Source organism: Mytilus californianus, unplaced genomic scaffold, assembly GCF_021869535.1.
Source record: "Mytilus californianus isolate M0D057914Y unplaced genomic scaffold, xbMytCali1.0.p SCAF_20, whole genome shotgun sequence".
Lineage (NCBI taxonomy): Eukaryota > Metazoa > Mollusca > Bivalvia > Mytilida > Mytilidae > Mytilus > Mytilus californianus.
The window spans coordinates 5,900,444-5,923,788 of record NW_026262669.1 but is presented as its reverse complement, the minus strand read 5'-3'; the positions used below and the strand labels follow the sequence as shown (position 1 = coordinate 5,923,788).

The window sequence follows — 23,345 nt, the reverse complement described above, 5'->3', positions numbered from 1 at the left end:
GTGTTTTGCATGATCCTATAATTTGAAAATACACGAGTATGCACATACATGTATTTTATCAGAATGTTTATGTTTACAATCGAAAATGTCTAATAATACAATAAAGAAAGAGCATTAATCAACTATCCCTAAATAGGTGATAACTGTGTCACTTGTATGTAAATGAAGGGATTGTCCTGACTGTGAAATGATTCATTTTTTAGCACTACATGGTACCTTAAAAGGATAACCGTATGTGTTAATTACCAAAATTGATCTAATAACGCTAATTGTGTATAATAAAATCCAGACGTTGTAAAGAGATTGATAATATACAAATATACCAATTACGCAAGCCAAGAATATGCCAGATTAAGACATCGGTATCATTCTGTAATTAAACATGCAGTTTGTATTCGTGAAAACGTGTTAATACTTTGAAAAACGCAAATAATTTTAAAGTTTACATGCTGGAAAATTAAAGAAGAAATAAGAACAGTTATTGTAACATTGTATCTAAAAATATGTTGAAATTATATACAGTGAAACTGTTTGTAAACAATTATCTTTTGTATATAAAAACATTCTCGTTTACCCACTTCTCATAGCAGATATAATAGATTCCATGAAAAGCAAGTCATTTAATTTTTGAATCAGTTATAATCTCTGCATGTATTTCGTGTTTTAACAAGAATAAAAATGACCAACATTAATGAAAAAAACTACATCAATTTCAATAATCTTTCTGCTCCTGTATCAGTTTTATTCTAATGATATATGCAAGTATTTAATCAATTCAAACTTTTAATAAAAAATCTTGGTGCCCTTTGGTTTCCTGATCTTGACTTCATTATATTTAAAGGTATAATGATATAAAAAAAATCCCAGTACATGTATTTGTTCCAATCGAAGGCTCAAAATTTTTAAAACATTTCTTAATCGTCAATATCGAACTCTACCTCCATTTTGTCATCAGTGACAATATATTAAAATTTGAAAACCTTTGGATGAAAGGTTCATAAGTCATCGCACGGAAACGACTGGAGCAGCCCGCCCGCTCGTCCGCAGTACAACAATTAATCAATAACGGGACTGGAAATCCGGTAATAAAAATACTAAGTCATTAATGAATGTAAAATAAATCCGGTTTACTGTCACATTCTGACATCCTCATGTTTATGTCGTATACTTGTAAACTGGTGTTTGTCTTTGAGTCGCTTTTTGTTTTTCCTCAATGCAATAAGCAGTGTGTCTGCACTGATTTTTAAAACTTGTCAGCAACAAGGCTGATATATACCTGAGATATAAGTTTTATAAAAATCTGGCAAGAATTGTACACGTTAGAGAGCTAACAAAACCGGACGGAAGGACGGACGCCCGGTATTTCTATGTCCCCATCAACGCGTCGCATACATGGAAATGTGGAATATACACAAGTTGGTCTCTTGAATAAGAAAGTTAATAAGTATATTTAGTATAGCAAGTAATAAATCTATCAAATTATAACATCACATGTTCACAACAATAGTCAGATTTAAGTTATAACAGCAACATAGTTCAGTCTCCTAGTACGTATTTGTTAGTCTTGAAAAAACTCAAACCATTATGCCATAAGGAGATGTGATATGATTGCCAATTAAACAACTTTCCATCAAAGATCAAATGACGTACATGTTAGCTTTCTATATTTGAGATCTCCCAATTATCATCTCACTATGAACTGCCTATACAAAAAGATATTTTGTCACCAAATGATTTATAATAATTCATAAAATAGAACATCATTATATATTCTAATATAAATTGTGTTCCCTTTGCTAAACACTGGGATCATATTGTTTCACCAGTGTCCTTTCGACAGTCATACACCAAAGATTCGCATCTTGTCATTTCTTTCTTTTTTTATGACAGGTTGGTAAATTTGGCATTTTGAAATATATTGCGCCGATTTATTTTTGTATCTATATTGAGGGTGCATATATATTCTTAGGATCATCTGTTCCTTAATAATTTTTCACGAACGAAAGAATGTTGAACTTGGTGTATTTGTGTGAAATTTTGCATATAGTTTGCAAGGTTTGTCTGACTAACTACGCACACAACCCACACGTTTACATCATACAGAGTATTCTATAGTTAGATTGTGTATTGTATCAGGACGTTGATTTTCATTTTAATTTTCACAACTAACAGAATGTTTAACCTTTCTTGACTGCTGCTCCAAATGTGTTTTTCAGACACAACAATTCAAATTGCACTGTATCGTCCTGTAAATGCATGAAATATTTACCACCGGACGTTGAACAACCATCAATCAATTCAATTCAAATTTTACCTCAATATCACTGTTTACCAAATTTCGTTATTCTGTAACGTCACACGTTTTCTGTCAAATTCTAAGCGTATCGGTCAACTTTGAAGCAATGTATATAAAAAACAAGGATGATGACATAGTTATCAAAGGTACCAGGCTTATAATTTGATACGCCAGACGCGCGTTTCGTCTACATAAGAGTCATCAGTGACGCTCAGATCAAAATAGTTAGAAAGCCAAACAAGTATAAAGTTGAAGAGCATTGAGGACCCAAAATTCCAAAACATGTGTTTCTATATATATATATATATATATATATATATATATATATATATATAAAGTCTAAATTGAAAACAACGTTCAAACCTATGATTGCGTTAGATAAAAACCGAAATTTTAATACGTGTGCATGCAAAACAAATTTCTTGGTAGAGGGGTCTAAATACAGCACAAACAACAATTTCCAAAAGACCAAAAAAAAAAGTGAAAACGTCTATTTTAACAAAACGCATTTGACTAACAGGTCGAACAACTGATGTTCTTAAACCCTGCTGACTAGCATTGGCGATTGCCAACTAAATTGATCACCAGATCTAACAAAATGGATCTTAATATTAATTAAATACCAAACAGAAAACAATAAACTTGTGGAAAAGATGGTATACCACAAACATGAGGTGCACAAATTTGTACACCATATCCGGATTTCGACAATAAATGTCTCTTCAGTAATGTAAGGGATCGAAACGGTATTTGGAAGGCCATATGATTTACCTCAATTTAGGATAGACTCTTGAATTTTAAAGAGTCGAAATAGGATGAACGGATCATATAAACCAGAAGGAAAATAAAATACAAGCCCAAACGAAAAAATATAAAAAGTCTAAATTGAAAACAACGTTCAAACCTATGATTGCGTTGGATAAAAACCGCAATTTTTATACGTGTGCATGCAAAACAAATTTCTTGGTAGAGGGGTCTAAATACAGCACAAACAACAATTTCCAAAAGACCAAAAAAAAAAGTGAAAAGGCTATTTTAACAAAACGCATTTGACTAACAGGTCGAACAACTGATGTTCTTAAACCCTGCTGACTGCCATTGGCGATTGCCAAATAAATTGATCACCAGATCTAACAAAATGGATCTTAATATTAATTAAATACCAAACAGAAAACAATAAACTTGTGGAAAAGATGGTATACCACAAACATGAGGTGCAAAAATTTGTACACCATATCCGGATTTCGACAATAAATGTCTCTTCAGTGATGTTAGGGATCGAAACGGTATTTGGAAGGCCATATGATTTACCTCAATTTAGGATAGACTCTTGAATTTTAAAGAGTCGAAATAGGATGAACGGATCATATAAACCCGAAGGAAAATATAATACAAGCCCAAACGAAAAAATATAAAAAGTCTAAATTGAAAACAACGTTCAAACCTATGATTGCGTTGGATAAATATATATATAAAGAGGATGTGGTAAGATTGCCAATGATACAACTCTCCACAAGAGACCAAATGACACTGAAATGTACATCTATAGGTCACTGTACTTCCTTCAACAATGAGCAAAGCCTATACCGCATAATCAGCTATAAAATGCCCCGAAATGACATATGTAAAACAAGTCAAACGAGAAAACTAACGACCTAATTTATGTAAAAATAATGAACGAAAAACAAATATGTTACATAGCAACAAACTGAATTACAGGCTACTTGACTCGGGACAGGAACATACAGAAGATGGCGAGGTTAAACTCGTTAAAAGGCGCCAAACCCCCCCCCCCCCCCCTAACCTGGGACATTAACTGGACCCCTGTTGTGTTCACTTATCGCTACACTAACGGCGCAAAGCTTTAGATGGAATGGCGGACCAATTTAACATGGGACAGTGGTGTAACAGTACAACATAAGAATAAACTGTAGACATCAGTTAAAAAAGGCTTAACTCGTCAGATAGATTCAAATAGAATACATCTAACAAAAACAGAGTGGACGTTGAAGGGTACTTATACATCCCAACAACCAAAAGACTTTAAGTTCAGATCTTAGAGTACTCGCAGTTACTGACAGCTAGTTGAAAGCTAATAACAACTAATACAAAACGCACGGATAAGATGCATGGATTCAGTATACAAGCCTGGATATTATGTTAGTTTTTAGTCTTTCTCAGTATATAAGAACAAAGCCATCTATTGAAAAATCTAAAAAAAAAAGTTAAAACAAGGCATTTTCCCTATGTACATTTGTCGTCAAAATTAACGTTTTCTAATCAAATTTACGAAAAAACAAAAATGGTGACCCCCATTTTTTTTTATTACATATTCCTGTAACTCAATGTAACTCGATTCAAAGTACAAGTGTGCAAAAAAATTTGGGAAATCGGGAGATATGCCATTCGGTATCGTGTTATCTTGATATATAAGTAAACAGTTTTGGATTATGAAGAAAAATTGCCTACTTGCAGGGGAACACAAAACTACATTGAAAATGAAAAAAATCTGGAGCAAAATTAAACATACAAACCTAGGTTAGAAAAAGACACTACTTTTACAAAAGAAATGAAAAAAAATAACATTAAGAGATACAATCATAATAATTTAGTGCAAATTAAAAAGACGTAGATAACTAGAATGACATCTTCTATGAGGGTGTGGATGGAGTTTACAGAATAGATAATAATGGGCTAAAAAAAAATAAGGAATAGAAAAGAAAAGGATAGGCCAAAAATTTAAGAATAGAGAATAGTGGGCTTCTAGAATATAAAGAATAGAGAATAATGGGCAAAATTTATATAGAATAGAAAGAAAATGGTGTAAATAATATTAAGAATTGAAGAACACCCACCTCCCTCCTTTTCCAGACCCTCTTTTATTCTTTGACTGTTAAAAGACAGAAGCGCCGTAATTCATAGGAACAAATAGATTTGAAATATATTATTTTCTCTCATAAAGTCTTTTGTATAGTTGGAAACATTGTCAACTAATTATACTTATTATTAAAAATGAAATTGATATCTATTCGTTATTTCATGAATCACAGAGTTAAGTTTACTAGTGCATTTTAAGAATAAGGGACAAAAAATATGGACAGGAAATCATATGACAAAAAAGTCACGATTTACAATAAAAGTTACGTACATATTAAGTTTGATTATCATTATTTACAATGAACAAGATTTTTATTTGGGTAGTTCATTTTATGACTTTCATTAAACATAGTTCTAGTATTAGGTTATTTTTTTTTACTTTTGTGGACCATTTCGTTCATGGTAATCATCCGCTGGCGTTGTTGCATGTCTCCTCTTTACTCTGACGTCTTGGGTAGCATTTTTCATTTCTGTACTTTTGTCTTCGTGTTGTAAACGTTCACACTTAATTTTTTGTGTAAATGGTTAATGAAACTTGGTTGATAAAATCGAAGCACTCAGTCTGTCATTAAACTTTACAGAAAATTGTAAGAGTGGTCAGGGGCACCCCAATCTTTATCTTAGTTAATGAAAATAGCAACTGCAGTTTTTTCCAGCGCATAACTGTTGTCCTAACAATCTAGAACCTAAGTTCACCAAACTTAACAAGTAGATGCATCACAGGAAAGCAGTATTTCACATACCCCCCCCCCCCCCCCCAAAAAAAAAAAAAACAACAAACAAAACAAAAATACAAACACAAAAAAAAGCAATAAAAAAAAAATCACTGTTGCTAGTACCTGGACTATGCCCTGCGGCCCCAATGCTAGTTAATACGGATGTAACTAGTCCATAAGTTATGTGCATGTGAATGGTTTTACACTAACAATTTTTGGGGCCCTTTATAGCTTGATGTTCGGTATGAGCCAATGCTCCGTGTTGAAGGCCGTACCTTGACCTATAATGGTTTACTTTTATAAATTGTAACTTGGATGGAGAGTTGTCTCATTGGCACTCATACCATATCTTCCTATATCTATTGATTAGTAGATACAATCATGAAATGAGTGTGTGTCTCTTGCCAAAAGCAATTCACTTTAACATATTTTTTTTTACATTTGTGCCACCTGTGATTTTTTTTATTTTTGAAGCATTTTTAACAATGACTATTAATTTATGAACTAACCTCACATTTCGAATAGTCATTTTAATATATAGGCATTTGCATTGATAGATTCTGCCAGATTTGCAACTTGCATAATTAACTAAATACAAATTAATTAAACTATAAAGGTCACGTTTGGTACCCAAAGACCCAAAACTTCAATAGATAAACCTTTAAATTGAAGTTCAACCTGCATAGTTATTACAACATCGTGAACGGAGGAGTTGTATGTAAAATAAAAGATGTCGTATGATAGCCAATGGGACGAATACTTTTATCCGCCAGGGACCAAAAGAATTGATATTAACAGCTTCAACGATAAGCATGATGCAAGTTACAGATTGTTAAATCAGAAATGTGCCTAGATATATATATAAAGACACAGTTTTTGTTTTATTTTTTTAGTGGAAATTATTCTTTGATATTTCAACTTATTTAGAGTTTTAAACACTTATCAATGCAATTTAACAATAACGGTAGTTTATGTATGTTGCCCCTCTTTCCTTATTTTCCGCCTGTGTGGAAAGCAAGTACAATGATACATGTTTTAGACTCGGCTGTTAAAGGACAAATGATACATGAAGTTATTTTAAGACTTTGCGTTAAATATGTATAAGAAAGAAGTGCAAGCTATTCCATTATTCAAACACGAATCATATACATTTCCGCTAAAACTATAAGTCTAGACTTCGTCTTGTTGTACATGGTGCAATTGCCTTATATTTTTTAAAGATATGTTTTCCATGATACGAGCCCCTATCAACATTAGTGTAATATGTATTTGTCGTTTACAAATTTTCTTGAATTATGTTAAAACAAAATAACTTCGTCACATCAATTTTGTGACTTATATAACCTTCAGTCTTGTTTCAATGTTATTTCAATTGAAATGTGTGCAAAGTATATGTTAAATGCAATTATTGCAAACAAACAAAAAACAAAAAAACAAACTTATTTGATCATGATAGAAAGAAAAAAAAAACACGATTCCTGTCAAAGTACATATGAAAGCTGTAAAATGTTAGGATAAAATAGGCGGTAAATGAGATATCGAGTGACTGCCAGTTCGGTAACTTATTTTAGTTTTGCGTATTTAAAAACAACACAATCAAATGACAACGGGAGCATTGTTTTAAGACAATTTATAAATCATAAAGAAATGATAATTATTTGTGCCTTATTATATTGATGGATATTGATACTAGCGGTGGTCTTCTATTGATCTTTTCGGACCAGATCTTTCTGTAAAAGGTGATAATTGTCACACTTAACTGCTGATAAACCCCGTTGATCGGAGGAAGCACTACTGGACGAAAAAACAACTGTCCATACCAGTAACAGTCGTTCTACGACTGTCTTAGTCTGTGGAAGACTGAAGATGACTGTCAAAGAAACTGATACAGTTGATTAATGTCTGTCCCAACACTTTTATGGGTTGTGAAAATCAAAATATGTTATCAACAGTCATTTAAGGACTGTTGCAGTGGTCTACGGGGTTGTCACAGTCAAATACTATTTATTACAGTCTTTCCAAAAGTTGTGGCAGTTGTATAATGTTTGTCCCAACCTTTTAATAGTTGGGACAGTTGAAATTTGTTTGTGTCAACTTTTTAGACGTTGATGCAGTCAAAAAATGTTTGTTACAACGTTTTTAGAGTTGGGACAGTTGTAAAATGTTTGTTAAAACTTTTTAAAGGTTGTTACAGTCATAAAATGTTTATTACAAATTTTAAAAGGTTGCTACAGTCGTTAAATGTTTAAAACAAACATTTCATAGGTTGTTGCAGTCGACAAATATTTTAGCGTCACTGTAGCAACTCAGTGTATAAAAAAAATTTACGTTTCACCCGGCTCTCAAGATTTGATATAGTTGTGAAATAGCCCATAATTTATACTATTATCATCTATTGTGCGGTTGTTGACTTGTTTTGTTTTTTATTTATTTATTTTGCGATCGTTGTTTGTCTTTTGTCGTTTTCCGTTTATTGCCATAGCATTGTCCGTTCATTTTTGACATGTGCGTTTTACTTTCCTTTAGGTATCTTTACTTTTTATTTTATCTATTCAGATTCGTTCATAACTGGTTTTACACACCAGAAGCCTTCGTTTAAAAATGGAGTTTTAATATTATTGCAGAAGATGCTAATGAATTCATTCAAATTTATATTTGAAAAAGTTTTGATAAATTCTGAGGAATAGAAAATGTACCGTCGGTGTACCTGAAGTAAATTTAAAGAATATGACTAAGTTATCAATATTGTACAGCATAATAAAACATTTTTAATTTGAATTACTCTCCATGAGGAATATTTTCCGATGATAAAAAAAATAATTAATTAAATTTGTCAAGTTTCTTTAAAAACGGAAAACAATTCTTCACCGTGGACGATTTACCCTCTTTATTTTCTTGTCGGCAAACTTGACCTGGAGGTCGGCAAACTATATTTTACACAGGAAACTACAGATGTTAGACCACATGTACAATATAAGCGGAGCTGGAAATTACAATCGGTGAGTAGAAATGAATAATATTTTAAAGCATGTCTATCGAATAATCATGGATCCAAGATTTTGAAGGGAAAATGTTCACATAACAAACAATAGAGCACAGCATTTTAATAGAATAACATTTTTTTTTTAAACTAGAGAACAACATTTCCAGACCAAATATATGAATACAGGCGATATTTCTATGCAGAATGTTATAGCTTATATATATCATTCGTCTGCAGATTTATACAGACAGGCTATGAATCGACGATCTATATCACCACACTCGTGCATAGTTGCATGTTCCAAGGCAAAGTTAGGATTTGGGCTTGGAAAAGTTGTGCATCATTGAAATTCATGTTTGACACCATTCCCCCTCCCCTTTTATCATGTGTATGTCATTTAATCCCTTATTTACTTTGCATACATCACCCCAAGGGTGACAAGGTCAAGGGAATAAAAAAAGGTTACTCTTGATCTTCATCGTCTTACTGTTAAACTAACATGTGGGGCATTGGTTAACTTTTGTTGTGTGGGGTGGCCTTTTACAGGACCTTTACATCATGTACATATTGTATGTTAATGTATTGTTAACTCTGGTCTTAAATTTGCATGAAATATTTGTCACTGGACTTCTTATAACCAACAACCACCCAATCTTTACATGTACATATCCATATAATTGTGTTACTAATGCTGGATTACAAGTATTTCCCTGGTTTTGCTTTATCAGCTGATAGTTTTCGTTCTATTAAGAATGCATTGTGACGTCACAATTTCCATTGAAAAAACATGCATAGTACAAATTAATATGACGGTGTATGAAAACATATGATCTGACCATAAAATTTTATGAAAAGTATTAATTTTAGTGACTTATTTAGCAAGTATGCATTTTCATTCAATTTTTAAATAATTCCCAAATCATGGACAACAAAACATGAATATATTTGATAATATAAGGCATTGAAAGTGAATATGTATTAGCATTGATTAGATGGTTCAAAATAACATTAATCATCAAAATAAAACAATATTATTAAATTAATGTTCCTGAAACCATGCACAGATTCAAAACAGTTGCCATTTAAACACAGTTGATTAAACAAAATGTGCTAATTCAATTAGTAATTCTTTCATCATGTACTTAAAGATTCATATTGAACAAGGGTTGTGGAGGTTGTTGCATCTTTTCTCAAAATGAATAATTACAATGAATAAAATATCTATAAATATGTCATCATGTTAATTGCTACATGTACATGATTTTAAGTTAAAAAGAAATAAAAAACATATTAAAAGAGCAAAGTGAGCATCATAATTATATTCTTTTTAGATTTAACATAGAATATTAAATCACTATAAATTTGTAAATACTTTGAACCTAAACTATATATTTTCATGTGAAATTTTTATATAAATTGTGCCCTCTGGTTAGTCAAAATTCATTTATGCCATAAATGTTATCTAGTAGTAACATTCAAGGGTCTTTTTATTTATTCCACCATTAAAATGATTAAAGGACTTTCTATTCATGAGTCAAATTTGTGTGTTAAATTGTGTTTTGGTTACTTTATTGTTGCCTTACTGTTGGGTTGATGCATCATTGATATATAATTATATCCCACATCTCCTTTCATCATGTGCATTCACATCTGACTGCAGATTTTTTGCCTTTTCTACATAATTATTTTATGTTTAACATTCAATATGTGGGGAAAACATAACAAAAATATCTATCTGTAAGCATATTTTTTTTTTATCTAAACATGGTATAAACTTTTTTAAAGTATTTTAGGAAGCTCAAAATATTTTTATAGATATTGTAGTATCAAGTAAGTTGTCATAAAATTTACTGTGTTAACTGCATTGTATGTCCAATAATTTAGTTTAAAAATACCTTTTATTCAAATTCAAAATAAATAATTAAAATTTATGTATTTACTGAACATGAATTCATGACCATGCAAATGTGACATTAAAATAGGTAATTATCAGGATGTTAACATTGAATAGGTAATAATCAGGAATTCTTATATACATGTTATAGCTAATATACAGATTAAGACACACAATAGTTTATTGCCTTGGGGAGGAATTTTAAACTGTCATGGGTATATATTGAAGATGATTTTATAATGATGTTTACAAATTATAAATGTCCTCTTCAAAATTTTGATAAATATTTCAAAATAAATTGTAATTTAAGAAAAATATGAATCAGCAGGATATAATATTATTTTGGATACAAAAAATGCATATTTTAAAAGTTATCTGAGTATTGATTTATCAAAATAAAATTGGGTAAATAACTAAAATAAAATAAAGAAAGTGTTGTCTGAGCTGCAAAGCATTATTTAATACAAGCTGTAATAAGGAAAAAGTATACAGGGTAACACAAAAGATGTAAAATTAAACTCAAGGATTTAAAACATTTACCAGTCAGGGGACTTTTTGAAATAAGTGATTTTTAAGTCACTTATTTAAGTAGCAAATTGGAAGTTTTGTCACAAATTGTGATTTTGTAGTTTTACCAAAATTTTAAACACGTAGGTTTACATAATATCTTTTCATTAGTAAAATTGAAAAAAAATGAACTTTTTGCTTCTTTTAAGCAGCAAGGTTTATGCCTTTGATGCAATCATTTAGCTGCAAATTCTATTTTAGTTGAAAAAATGCTATAAAAATGGCTTTACATAATGAACTGATACTTTCTTAACAGATTTTTCTCAGCAGTGCCACTGTGGGAGTATTTGCCCTGTAAAATTCAAGGTTTCATCTTATAGATTATGTAAAAAAATTCTACTGTTCACGATAAAAATTTCACTGTTCGGGGTGTTGAAATTAGTGGGGGTTATTAAAATAATGATACTTATTAAAAGAAATGATTTTTTGGAAGGAAATTGAGGTATGATACTTAAACAAGTGATTTTTATGTCATTATCCTAGATTTAGTACAAGGTCATCACCTGACATGACCGGGTCATCCTATCAACACTGATGTTGGTTTTGATAAATTTAGCAACATAATTAGCCCCTGGATCAATAGTATTCTATATTTAAAGCTACAATAAAATTAAATCACTTAGGCTAGTGATTAATTTGTACTACATGTACTTAAATAGGTGATTATTAAAGAAAAACAACTCTTACTTCCAACCTTTATGGTCATAATGTTACTTGAATCAGTGATTTAGAAAAGCGCTCATTTAAGTAAGTCCCCTGACTGTTAACAGGGAGGGTTAAGCCTTGGAACAGTATATATATCATCCTGATTAACCTTAGGACAAATATTCTACATTTACATCACAAAGGTTTATTCATTATATGCACTTGACAAAGGGAAAGTCAATAGCATCTATATAGTAACAGTGCATTTATTTATTTAATTATTTTTTTCATTCTTTAAACTTTTCTCTGTAGTATCAATTTATTTCATATTAACATGAACAAAAGCAATAACCTGTTGTGTTTTAGAGAGGAATAACTATGTCCATGATGTCTGACTTTAAAGAATTGATGAAATAAAGTATGGTGTGAGCCTCAATAAGACAGTAACCCTTCAATGAAAGTACACAGTCACACATAAAAAATCATTAATGTAGAAAAAAGACCATACATAGAATTTAGACCCACTAAAAAGATTTATTCTTCTTGTTTAAAATTGGGACTTAAAAATATAATTGTATAAGTCCTAGAAATTTTTTCGTCAATCAAATGAGGATTGCTAGTTTTCATCTAGGTAGATACAGTTATTGTAATTGACTTTCTTCTAAGTACCGTACAATGTATATAGTATTATGTTAGCTAAAATTTTACTGTACTTTAGTCTCAATGTATATTTTTTTTTGTAGATTCATATTGGCTTGAGCATGATTCCCATTTAGAATATGAAGCCTGCTACATGTGCAATTTGATGCATAGGAAATATAGATGTCACTGAGTCACTCTTATAGCTGCAAATTGTGAAACAGTGGATTAATTCATCATTTTGTGCTAGTTATTTATTGTTTTTGGAAATAATGAATAGCACTTGCAGCATTATTCCATGATGATGATGACTTGTGATGTTAGGATTAAATTGGACAAGAAAAAAAATTGTGCATTGTACAAATAGGAAACTTACAAATTGTATTAAAGGAGGACCACAGTACTGGATGACTAAATAACTTGGATAATCATGATAATTATTCATTTGGTATATCAATAATGAATTTGGAATAACAAGATTTCATAGTTTCAGTGCATATTAATAGTGCAATCATACATTGTATCTGAATTCCATGAATACTTTGGATAATTATTCATTTGAAATAGCCATTTGGAATAATGAAAATTCCTAGTTTCAGTGAATATTAATAATAATAGTGCATCATATCTGAATTCATGAATACTTTAGTGGATAATCAGTCATTTTAATATAATAACAATTTGGATATAATGTGAATTTCTAGTTTCAGTGAAATTTACAACACAGTGCATGTATAAATCGCATCCGAAGTTTATGTTGGCATTGCAATTGTTAACTACCACCAGGGTGTGTAAAAAGACCTTAACCACCCATGAGGGTCTCTCGTAGTCGGTCACAGTTGTTAAGTGTCAAATGACTGCTTGCTGTACTTAAAGTCTGAATTAGAATTAAATAAAAATCTAAATTAGTGCCCAAGCATATTAAACAAATAAACCATGTACTTCAAAGTATAATTTTATAGTCCCGCCTACAACAAAAGTTGATGTATGCAAGAAATAGGTATTACAATCTGGCAGCGGCTACAGCCAGTCAGGGGTACTACTTGTACAAGTAATTTTTATTTACTTGAAGAAGTAATATTAATATACTTATATAAGTAAATTTGTAGGATACTTATACAAGTGTATTTTATTTACTTGTATAGGTAAAAAAAAAATTGCCTTAGTTATGTCCCTTAGACATTCAGATTTTTTTACTTATATAAGTGAAAAAGTCATCCTATCTTCTTTTCTTGAATTCTTAGGACTTCTTTGCTCTAATAGAATTTTAAATTGTCTGTCTTTTGCAGATGTCTTAACTAATCATTTAAGTCTAGGTTAGTCTATAAAAAGGTATATACTATGAAATTTAGAGCGAGGGGCTTGCCCCGAGCTCTTAATTTCATAGTATATACCTTTTCATAGACTATCCAATTTAGCACATATTTACAACTCGAGTAATCTTTTAATTGGTCTATTGATAGTTTATTTTGGCTGACTACTTGTATCACAGGTGTTTGTAAAACGGAGCTCATTAACGAAGTTTTGTAAATCTACTCACTAGTATCATTGTAAAATATGTGATTTCAAAAGGCCCTTGACTCTAGAATGAAAAGATAGTAGCTGCTGGTGTAAGTATGTATATTGATATAAAGCGGTGTTTTACTATACATGTTCTTCTTACATGGTAAGATGACCAAATAAATTGACCAAAAGCAGGCAATTATTAAATTGCAGTGGAAGCTTTACATGTTTTGAAAACATTTTTTAATTTCACAGTAAAACTTAAGCTATAATAAATTTGAAACATATTTTTAGATAGTTTGTCCCCATAGATATAGTTTAGCAGATAGGCATTAAAAAGCATCCACAAATAGATCAGAGATTATAGGTTTTGTGTTTTTTTTTTTTTTTTTTTTTTTTTTTTTTTTTATTATTTCAAAGTAAGAAACTAAAAGATTTATCAGAATATGTTTATAAATATATATAATTGGCACATTATCTTCAGACATAATCACAGTTTTTCAATTCATGACATCGTCCTGAACATGCATGAAATATTTGCCACTGGAAATTAAGCAACCGATAATCAATAACTCAATCAATTCATGACGAAATAGATCACCTTCCTTAAGAAAGTTTAAAAAATTATAACCAAGTTGCTTTAATTTCCCTTCACAAGGTTTCATAGTACACACTTTTTTGTGTACAAAGTAATTGCATGGATGATACATTATCATAATTTTAAGATATCGTTGTACTCTAAACAAGGTATAAAGAACCATATGTATTACCCTTTATTTAAATGAAAACAATTTGCAATTGTCAAAAACATTTTTTAGATCCAAAGATTTTAGCAGGATATTTAAAAATCAACGTGAAAACTAATTACAAACTATTTAATTAAATTTGGAACACAGCATTTTATTTCAAAATAGCCAGTGGCAATTTTTGTTTTAAATATCTTGATTACAATACAATGAAATCTTACCCTTGTGGTCATTCATGCGTAGTTACTTAGTACACGGGAAAAGTATGTACTATGAAAATTAGAAGGCAAATATAAGCAATTTGATTGGACGAGAAGTTGTAAATATGTGCTAAGTGTAATTTCATGAACAATGAAAATCTCATTTGTCTGTTATCTTCAGAACACTGCTCATTTACAAGCCCCCAAGGAGCAATTTTTGAAGGACTTGCGCAAATACTTAAGATCTTTGTGCAATCAGTTTCTTTGTTGAATTAATGAGATGAAACATTGAGCTCTAATAAAAAATTATGAGCTATCCTGGGAAAAATCATTAAAGGCATGTTTTTACATCTCAAACTTGAGAATTTTTGTGGGGTTGTAAAAAAAAGTTACTTATACAAGTGAATTTTTGAGAAAATTGAGGGGAGATTATTCAAACATTATAGTTAACTTATATCATGTATAGAAGTATATTTTTTTTACCTCTTCAAGTAAATAAAGATTACTTGTACAAGTAGTATCCCTGACTGACAGCGTAACCTATTTGTATAAAGCTTCACTAGGTACATTTTTGAAGCTTAAAGACCTGGATACTTCTTTATGTTATGAAGTTTCTGTTAGTAACTGGTCCGTTGCACTTTACCTTGTTTTCATGGTTCACTGACTGTTTGAAAAAAAATATTACTGTTTGAACAGTCATACAGTGAAATACTCTCTTACATGTATAACATGTACATGTATAATGAGTAATTGGATACATTTATATGGTATATATATATAGGTATCTTGAAAGGTCTACCTGTCTCATTTTCTGTCAGGCAGGGTTAACCTGACCTTGACTTCATTTCATGGATCAGTGATTAAGGTTATTTCAGTTACTTTGTCAAGTTTGTTTCTCAGAGGAATAATAGGTCAACTATATTTGGTGTATGAAATGATTGTAAGGTGAATATATCTGACTGCAAGACCTGCATCAGACTTTGACCTCAATGAAAATGTCATGGTTCATTGAACAATTTAGTTTTTGTGGTTTGGTCTATTTCCCAATGTTTCTCAGATGCTATAAACTACATGTACATGTACATGCATGACATGTATAGGATCACTATTTTTGGCGTATTGGATATCTTCGTAAGTTGTACAAGTTTGATTGGGAGGTTTTAAATCTGACCATGAATTCATTTTCATGTTTCATTGGGCAATGTTTAGTTTTCATGGTTTGGATGTTAAGTCTATTTCACAGATACTATAAACCACTAAATTTTGGGTATGGAATGTCAGTTTGTAGGGTGTACATCATCTGTTTGGCATGGTTAATTTGACCATGACTTCATTTTCAAAGGTAATTGATAATGGAAAGTTTATGTGATACTTGTACATGTAGTAAAACCTTCATATATACATGTATTACATTTTTTACATTCAACATAAATTCAATTTTACATGTAGGCAAAGCAGACTTGACATTTCAGCGTGTGCACAGTCACTCTTGTTACATCACCATTGATCATGTCTACCATGTTGATTATAGCTGCTTTTTGTTAACAAAAGTCGGACAAGTATTAACAATTGTTATAATTCATTTGATAATATTGAAGTCTTGTATAACATGTACAATAACAAAAATTAAGGAGATGTGGTATGATTTTCAATGAGACAACCATCAACCGTAGACCAAGTGATGTAATTGTTAGTAACTGCACATCCTTCAACAATGAGCAAAATCAGTACCACATAATCATGATAAAGAAAAACCTATAACAGGCCTAGCCGTATTGAATGATGTTACACAATGTAAACAAGTTGAGATGAGAAACCCAAGTTTGATTTATATACAAAAGCAACAAACAATCTGTTGGCGATAAAATTGGGTCAGTTAATAGATATAAGAAGATGTGGTATGATTGCCAATGAGACAACTTTGCATCCAAGTCAAAAATTTTGAAAAAGTAAACCATTATAGGTCAAAGTACAGTCTTCAACACAGAGCCTTGGCTCACACCGAACAGCAAGTTATATAGGGCCTCAAAATTACAGTTAAGCATGTTTAGAATTTGAAAAAATAGTTCCTGGATGATCATTTCTGATGTCTCCCATTTTTATCATGTTTACAGACCCATTGAAACATGAGTGATGACAAATGTATCATGGTTTACCAAAGGCTTATCATGCTTATAGGTGATCCAATATTAACAGGCTTCTGCCCTTATTCATGTTTTTCTACAAATCCATTATATCTGCTTTTGAATAAATGCCTTCTAAATATATATCCCAAGATGTTTAGCAACATTTTCAATAGACACAATAAGCATTACAAAGGCATACATGTATTATGCACTATTGGTGAGCTGTTTGTTATAATTTACATATACATTATACATACATTGACATATATATATATAGCATGGTGTGAAAAGCCTATGCAATACAAACATGACAAATAGACTAAAACATATGATAATAAATTGGTGAAATTGAGTAAACTGCTACTATATGACATCAACCCAACAACAACTAAATAACAATCTAGAGGTCAACATATATCTATACGTCTAAACACGTGAAAACTTTACGACAGATTCATCCATTGGAGAACAAGTGATCATTGATGGTGATACACGGCTGAAATCATAATTGCTCAAAATATCGACACAACAATGTTAAATAGAACTGCATTTTTTTTAATAAGATCATTATTTGATTAATAAAATGATGTGGTACTTGTTTACAAATTAGACAATTTTTCACCTAAAATCCAATGACATAGAAGTTAGCAACTGAATTGGCAAATTTGATATGGTCAGAATATTAATTTCCAACATATAGGCAGCCAGATTATATATTTTCACTCAGACCAGGGCCAGAATACTTATTTTCAGTCCATCCTTCTATTAAAGTGAGTCAAAACAATTTGTGTGATTTAATTAATCAATGATTTTTTTTTTCTAAGGGGCGCCCAAATAAGTTCTGCTGGTAATACATATGTACTGTTTTCATCACTGATTGAAGATGAATATAATTAGAATAATGGACTCATTTGGTTTCTTTACTATTTGAATTATATATCAATATTGGACAAGCATTTATATGATTAAATAAATTGAATTTAAAAAATGGAAATTGGAAAATATTTTAGATAAATGTTAAAATGGTTAGTACGACATCTGATCAACTGAAACCACAAAGGAGAATCCGATGTCAGTCTGTAGAATTTAACAAGACCGGAGTCTAAAGAATACAACAAGTTCTAAACCGTTATGTGAATAAATAAAAGAAGATTTGATTTCCTTGTCTGAAACAATGCGAGTTTTCTTGTTTTGAACATTTCAACTTTCACTGGCGCTAGTTATTTTGTCGGTCTTGTACAGTACGCCCATCTGTTTATAAATACTTTTGGTAAATTGGTTGAGAAAAATCCGGTGAAAATATGAATGATCTCGTGTGATAATATGTTTACCTCAATCAATCATGAATGAATGCCGAAGTGCTATTTATCAAGGACATTTGAACTTCAAATAGACCACTCGTTACAATATACAGTACAAACTCGAGTCAATAATTGAACTATTCAAAAATAAAATACAGTAAAATAAATTAAATTTAGATAGATTTAAGATTATTTTTGTTTTTCCATAGCTGCAAAAGATGCGTTAAATGTTCATCATAGCTTTGATTGTTTTTTTATATGTATAGAAATCAAAATGGTTAATACGGCAATATTTATAATTTTGCAAGAAAAAAAATGTAGCCAGAAATAAAAGCTCAAAATAAGTGTGTGAAATAAACCCTCGGGGGAAAAAATTAAGCAGTTTAATATGGGGATAAGTTTGACAAGGGTGTATATTCGGAGTTCCCCGCTGTGTTTACAGTATATCGTGTATATTGACCGTTATTATGAAGTAATGTGATTCGTAAAACTACGGGTATTGAAGACAACCTTGTATGCATGAATGATTTCACACCTAACTAATTTAAAAAAATTAAAAAGTTTTTATTTAGATAATATTGAAATGAAAATTGTCAACTGTTAATACAGTTAAAGATACATTTGGTTAGTTTTAAATGCGAATAAAACCGTCCTGTGTGAAATAGGTATTTAGTGCTGGTTCCGATCATGTACAAGAATTGTGGACACTTTTGAGGGAGATAACTCAAATTAAGAAATAATTCTTTTGAACTGGGTTTCTAATCTCCTTGACTCATCTGGTGTCCAGTTCGCAAGATAAGACAACTCTCGATATGTGTCGCGATGGTCTATATATGATCATATATGTGTTAATTTTTAATGTAATCAGTGGGAATCCTTTAACATGTTAACTATCAGCAAGGATTTGTATAGTTTTAATTCCTTGCTATCAGCAAGACACTTGGTTTTAAAGAGAAAGAAAAATTATTTTTAAATATGCAATTATTGGGCTGTAGTAGAAAGAATTCACGACTAACTATGTCAAAAGAGTTCATAGTTTAATTTTCATTTGGCATAATTACAAATCTTTCTTTCAAAAGAATCTTCTGTGTCCTTCTTGATTATGTAAAAATAAAATCTGAAAAAAGGTATTTACTATCTGTTTTATACGCCTCTGAAACCGTAAACGATTGACTTTACAATGGTAATTATGAGGTCATAAGTAAAGGTAATTTTTCAGTCCTGAGTTGCAAGTAAATGGCACAAAGTCCCACGCCTGACCTTCACATAATTGATAGGACAAAAATTAATAATTAAATAGTAAAACTGTTTACTATCGTTTGAATATATTGGAGAAACTTAAATTATTGAAGTACTTTCTTTTTATCGCATAAATTCATTATACAGCTGGGGATATTGTTCGTTAGAATTGATAAATGAAGACTTATAAAATTTTATTCATGCAAAGGATATATTTCTTGGTACCATAAAGCCAGTCAAGTAATAACAAATTTTCGCAGCCTATTTTCTAAATAATCACTAGATCATTATGAATTCTTTTACCGTGAATTAATTTTGTTTACAAAGTTGTTTATACTTATAATTATTATTGTTCAAGAAAACACAAACTAGTACTATGAAATAAGTTTTTCACATTGTAAATCAGAGACAAACTATCTCTAACCTGACTTTTTTCTGGTACCATCTTCGTGTCCGGGGCTTTTATGTCCTACATTTGAAATGTATCATCTTAATTCAACAAATGGATATATTGGCTTATCAATAAAAAGTTGTGGTATGATGAAAACTTTCCGTCAATTGAAAGAACAAAATACGAGGATGTTATCAACAGTTACTATAGGACACTGTACGTCATTCAACAATGAGTAAACCCAGTTATACATGTTATAAAAAGTTATGTTATAAAATGCCCCGGTATGAAAAAATGAGAAATCATTTAAAAGAGAAAAACAATGGCCTGATTTATGTTCTAACATAGTTAAAAAAAGAGAGACTAAAATCGCAACTAGTTAAAATAGCGGTGGTTTTTTTTTCTAATCTTAAAAAATCCATTTTTCGATTTTGAGACGCTTTTCAGAAGATTTGGGTAAAAAAGACTAAACCTGTGAATTTTAGAAAGTCGATTTGATAAGTTTTGACAATTTTAAGGCTACAATAATTTAAAAGAGGTAAATTAAAAGGTAATCTCACGTTTTTTCTTCTTTTTTACTAGTGTGAAATACATACAGGTTGGTATAATTCCTATTTTTCGAAATATTTGCCTACTTCGTGTCAATTTTCGCTGTATCTGTATAACCGTTAGATAATGATGTTTATTCTTAACATAAACCCATATTGAAAAGAAAAGATGGGAGTAATATGCAAAAACCAGACACAATACAATTTCATATGAAACTCAGTCATAAATTTCGAAAACATATGCGGTGTGAATCGTAAATTTTTCAATAAAGTATAGAGCTTCATCTTCACATGTGTATCGGGATCGTTTTCCGTCTTCCTCAGGCAAGTTTAAAAAGCAATTCATATTGATGAAGATAACAAATGTTTTCATATATATTAACCTGCAAAATCGCTAAATAAGTTCATGAAAAAGCATTATAGGTCTGCTATATACAACTTTTTATACAGCCATTGTATGAGGGTTCTTTGAATTTTAGACATAAACAAAACATGTCTATCCAAAATAATTTTGCCCTGTAAGCAGAAAGGCAAAATAGATGTTCAAAAATATTTAATATGCACTCATGTGGGACGATCATTTTTATATAGACATCAATAGGAGGCGAATTGGAACTTAGCCGATTAACTGTGAAAAAAAGGCATAGGATAGCAAATTTACGTACCAAATATAAGATGTGTGGCATAAACTTAAACAAACCAGAGTTAAGTTCTTTTCTAGAACTTGTCTGTTTTGTATTTTCTTTTATGCACGTTCTGTTAATCTATACTGAGATTCAAAAGGGGGAGGGTTGAGACCTACAAAAGTAAGTTTAACTCGAACACATTTCCATATACATGTACTAGTACCTGACAAAATTTGGGGACCTCGTAAGTAGTTGTCGTATGTCATATCTTATTTGTTTTCGTTATTTGGAGAATGTTTGTGTTTATAACAGACCTTAAGAAAAATAAGAAGATGTGGTATTATTGTCAATATTAGAAAACAATCCACCAGAGACTGAAAAACGAGGATGTAAGCAAACACCACATAGTTTTTTTTTTTAAATTCACATTGAACGTAAAGACTCTGGGCGATTTAGATCCTGACATTTTTATAAAGGCATGTCTATTGTTGAGTATTTAAGTTGCCCTGTAAGAGCCTGTCTTTTGGAGAAGGCTATATTTTGCTCTCTAGATGTCTAAGTTATTTATGTGCATGGTTGGGTTGCTATCTCATTTACCAGAAGTTCATGACTTCTGCATTTACTTATACCCCACATCTACCTTCATTCATAGAAAAAGTATGGTCTGATAGAAAAGATTACACTGGTATTGAAAGGCAAAGTAATATTATTTTTGAAATTTCAGAAAACCTGTTTCACATATCAAATGATATGTCAAAGAGAGTGCCCAACTGTTTTTGAATTTATTATTATAATTTAACTGTTGAATAAGTATTTTTTTTTTATATCATCGGACATTTGAATGTTCTAGATGCACAATTAACATATTGGATAGAAAATAAAAGGATACGGAGTAAATGTACATGGGACAAAATCGCACACAATACATAGAAAACATAGAAAATTATCAATGAATAGGACTTTTATTCCTGTTCTACATCTTGACAGTTGATGTAGGGTCTTCAACAATGAACGAATCATTCCAATATTTCAACATTCAAAATTTTAGTTAAATCTCTCGTGCACACTAGACATGCTAGACGGGGCTATATATGTTCATGTATAAACATCCCTGAGTACAGAAGTTGACGGAGTTATACGTTAAATGTACATTAAACTTTTAGTACTGTCAAATGATATTCAAAATCAGCATGAATGTCGGTCTACATCTTTCATTAATTGAATAGCTGGCAGATGATAAAACAGCGGGTGGTTATTGTTTAAATTCACACCTTAATATGGTTAGATAAGAACACAATAAACGATACTTGCACATAGCTTTTTCCATCCAATAAATAAAATATGTATTATACATAATAAGTGTTTACGAGAAAGAAAAAACAATTAAATCATTAATGTAACTTTTCCCGAACCCTACAAAACTTAAATAGCAATACACAAATGCTTTGCATTTCAAGTTAATTAATTCATCATCCAACTTTTAGTACAGCATTTCAAATTCACATTGTTTCCTTTGTCATTAGGTGTGTACTGCAAATAAGCTCTTTGTAATTCATTAGCAATTTTCTAATCATACAAAAAGTTCTATCTATATATCTAAATTATCCGGATGATGTTTAAAATTTCAACAATTTTTAATCGGGGCTAAAATTCAATTTAACATTTTCGTCATCATGAATTTATTTTAAACAATAATTGAAAAATGATTAATATTATTTTTTTTTTTAAAGTTTCGACGCTATCTTATATCAAACATTTTCCGTCTTTCCCAATATGGTACATATAGATATCGGTTTCAGTTCTTTACAATATACGTATGCATGAACTGGTTTGATAACGAAATAATCACCATATTCAAACTTCCAGGGACACCATCAAATGCAAACTTAAAATATTTTTTTTTGCACCTTCAGAAAGAAGAATTATACAAAAATAACATGGGACATGGCGAAATAATGTCACTACAATAATGAATTTTATAGGAATTTTTTTACTACCACTCGTCATCATTGAATTTGGTTAAGTTATGTAGGAAAAACGTATCTTTT

General features: G+C 30.7%; 1 protein-coding gene and 1 long non-coding RNA gene across 2 annotated transcripts in view; both read left to right on the top strand.

The window, feature by feature from the left end:
• Positions 1-23,345, top strand: part of LOC127731816 (E3 ubiquitin-protein ligase TRIM71-like) — a 39,767-nt gene that overhangs the window by 8,437 nt on the left and 7,985 nt on the right. The gene's annotated exons all lie outside the window — the stretch shown is intronic.
• LOC127731627 (uncharacterized) lies at positions 8,798-13,558 on the top strand. Its single transcript, XR_007995643.1, has 2 exons — positions 8,798-8,888; positions 12,722-13,558. It is a non-coding gene; the product is annotated as an uncharacterized LOC127731627 (long non-coding RNA).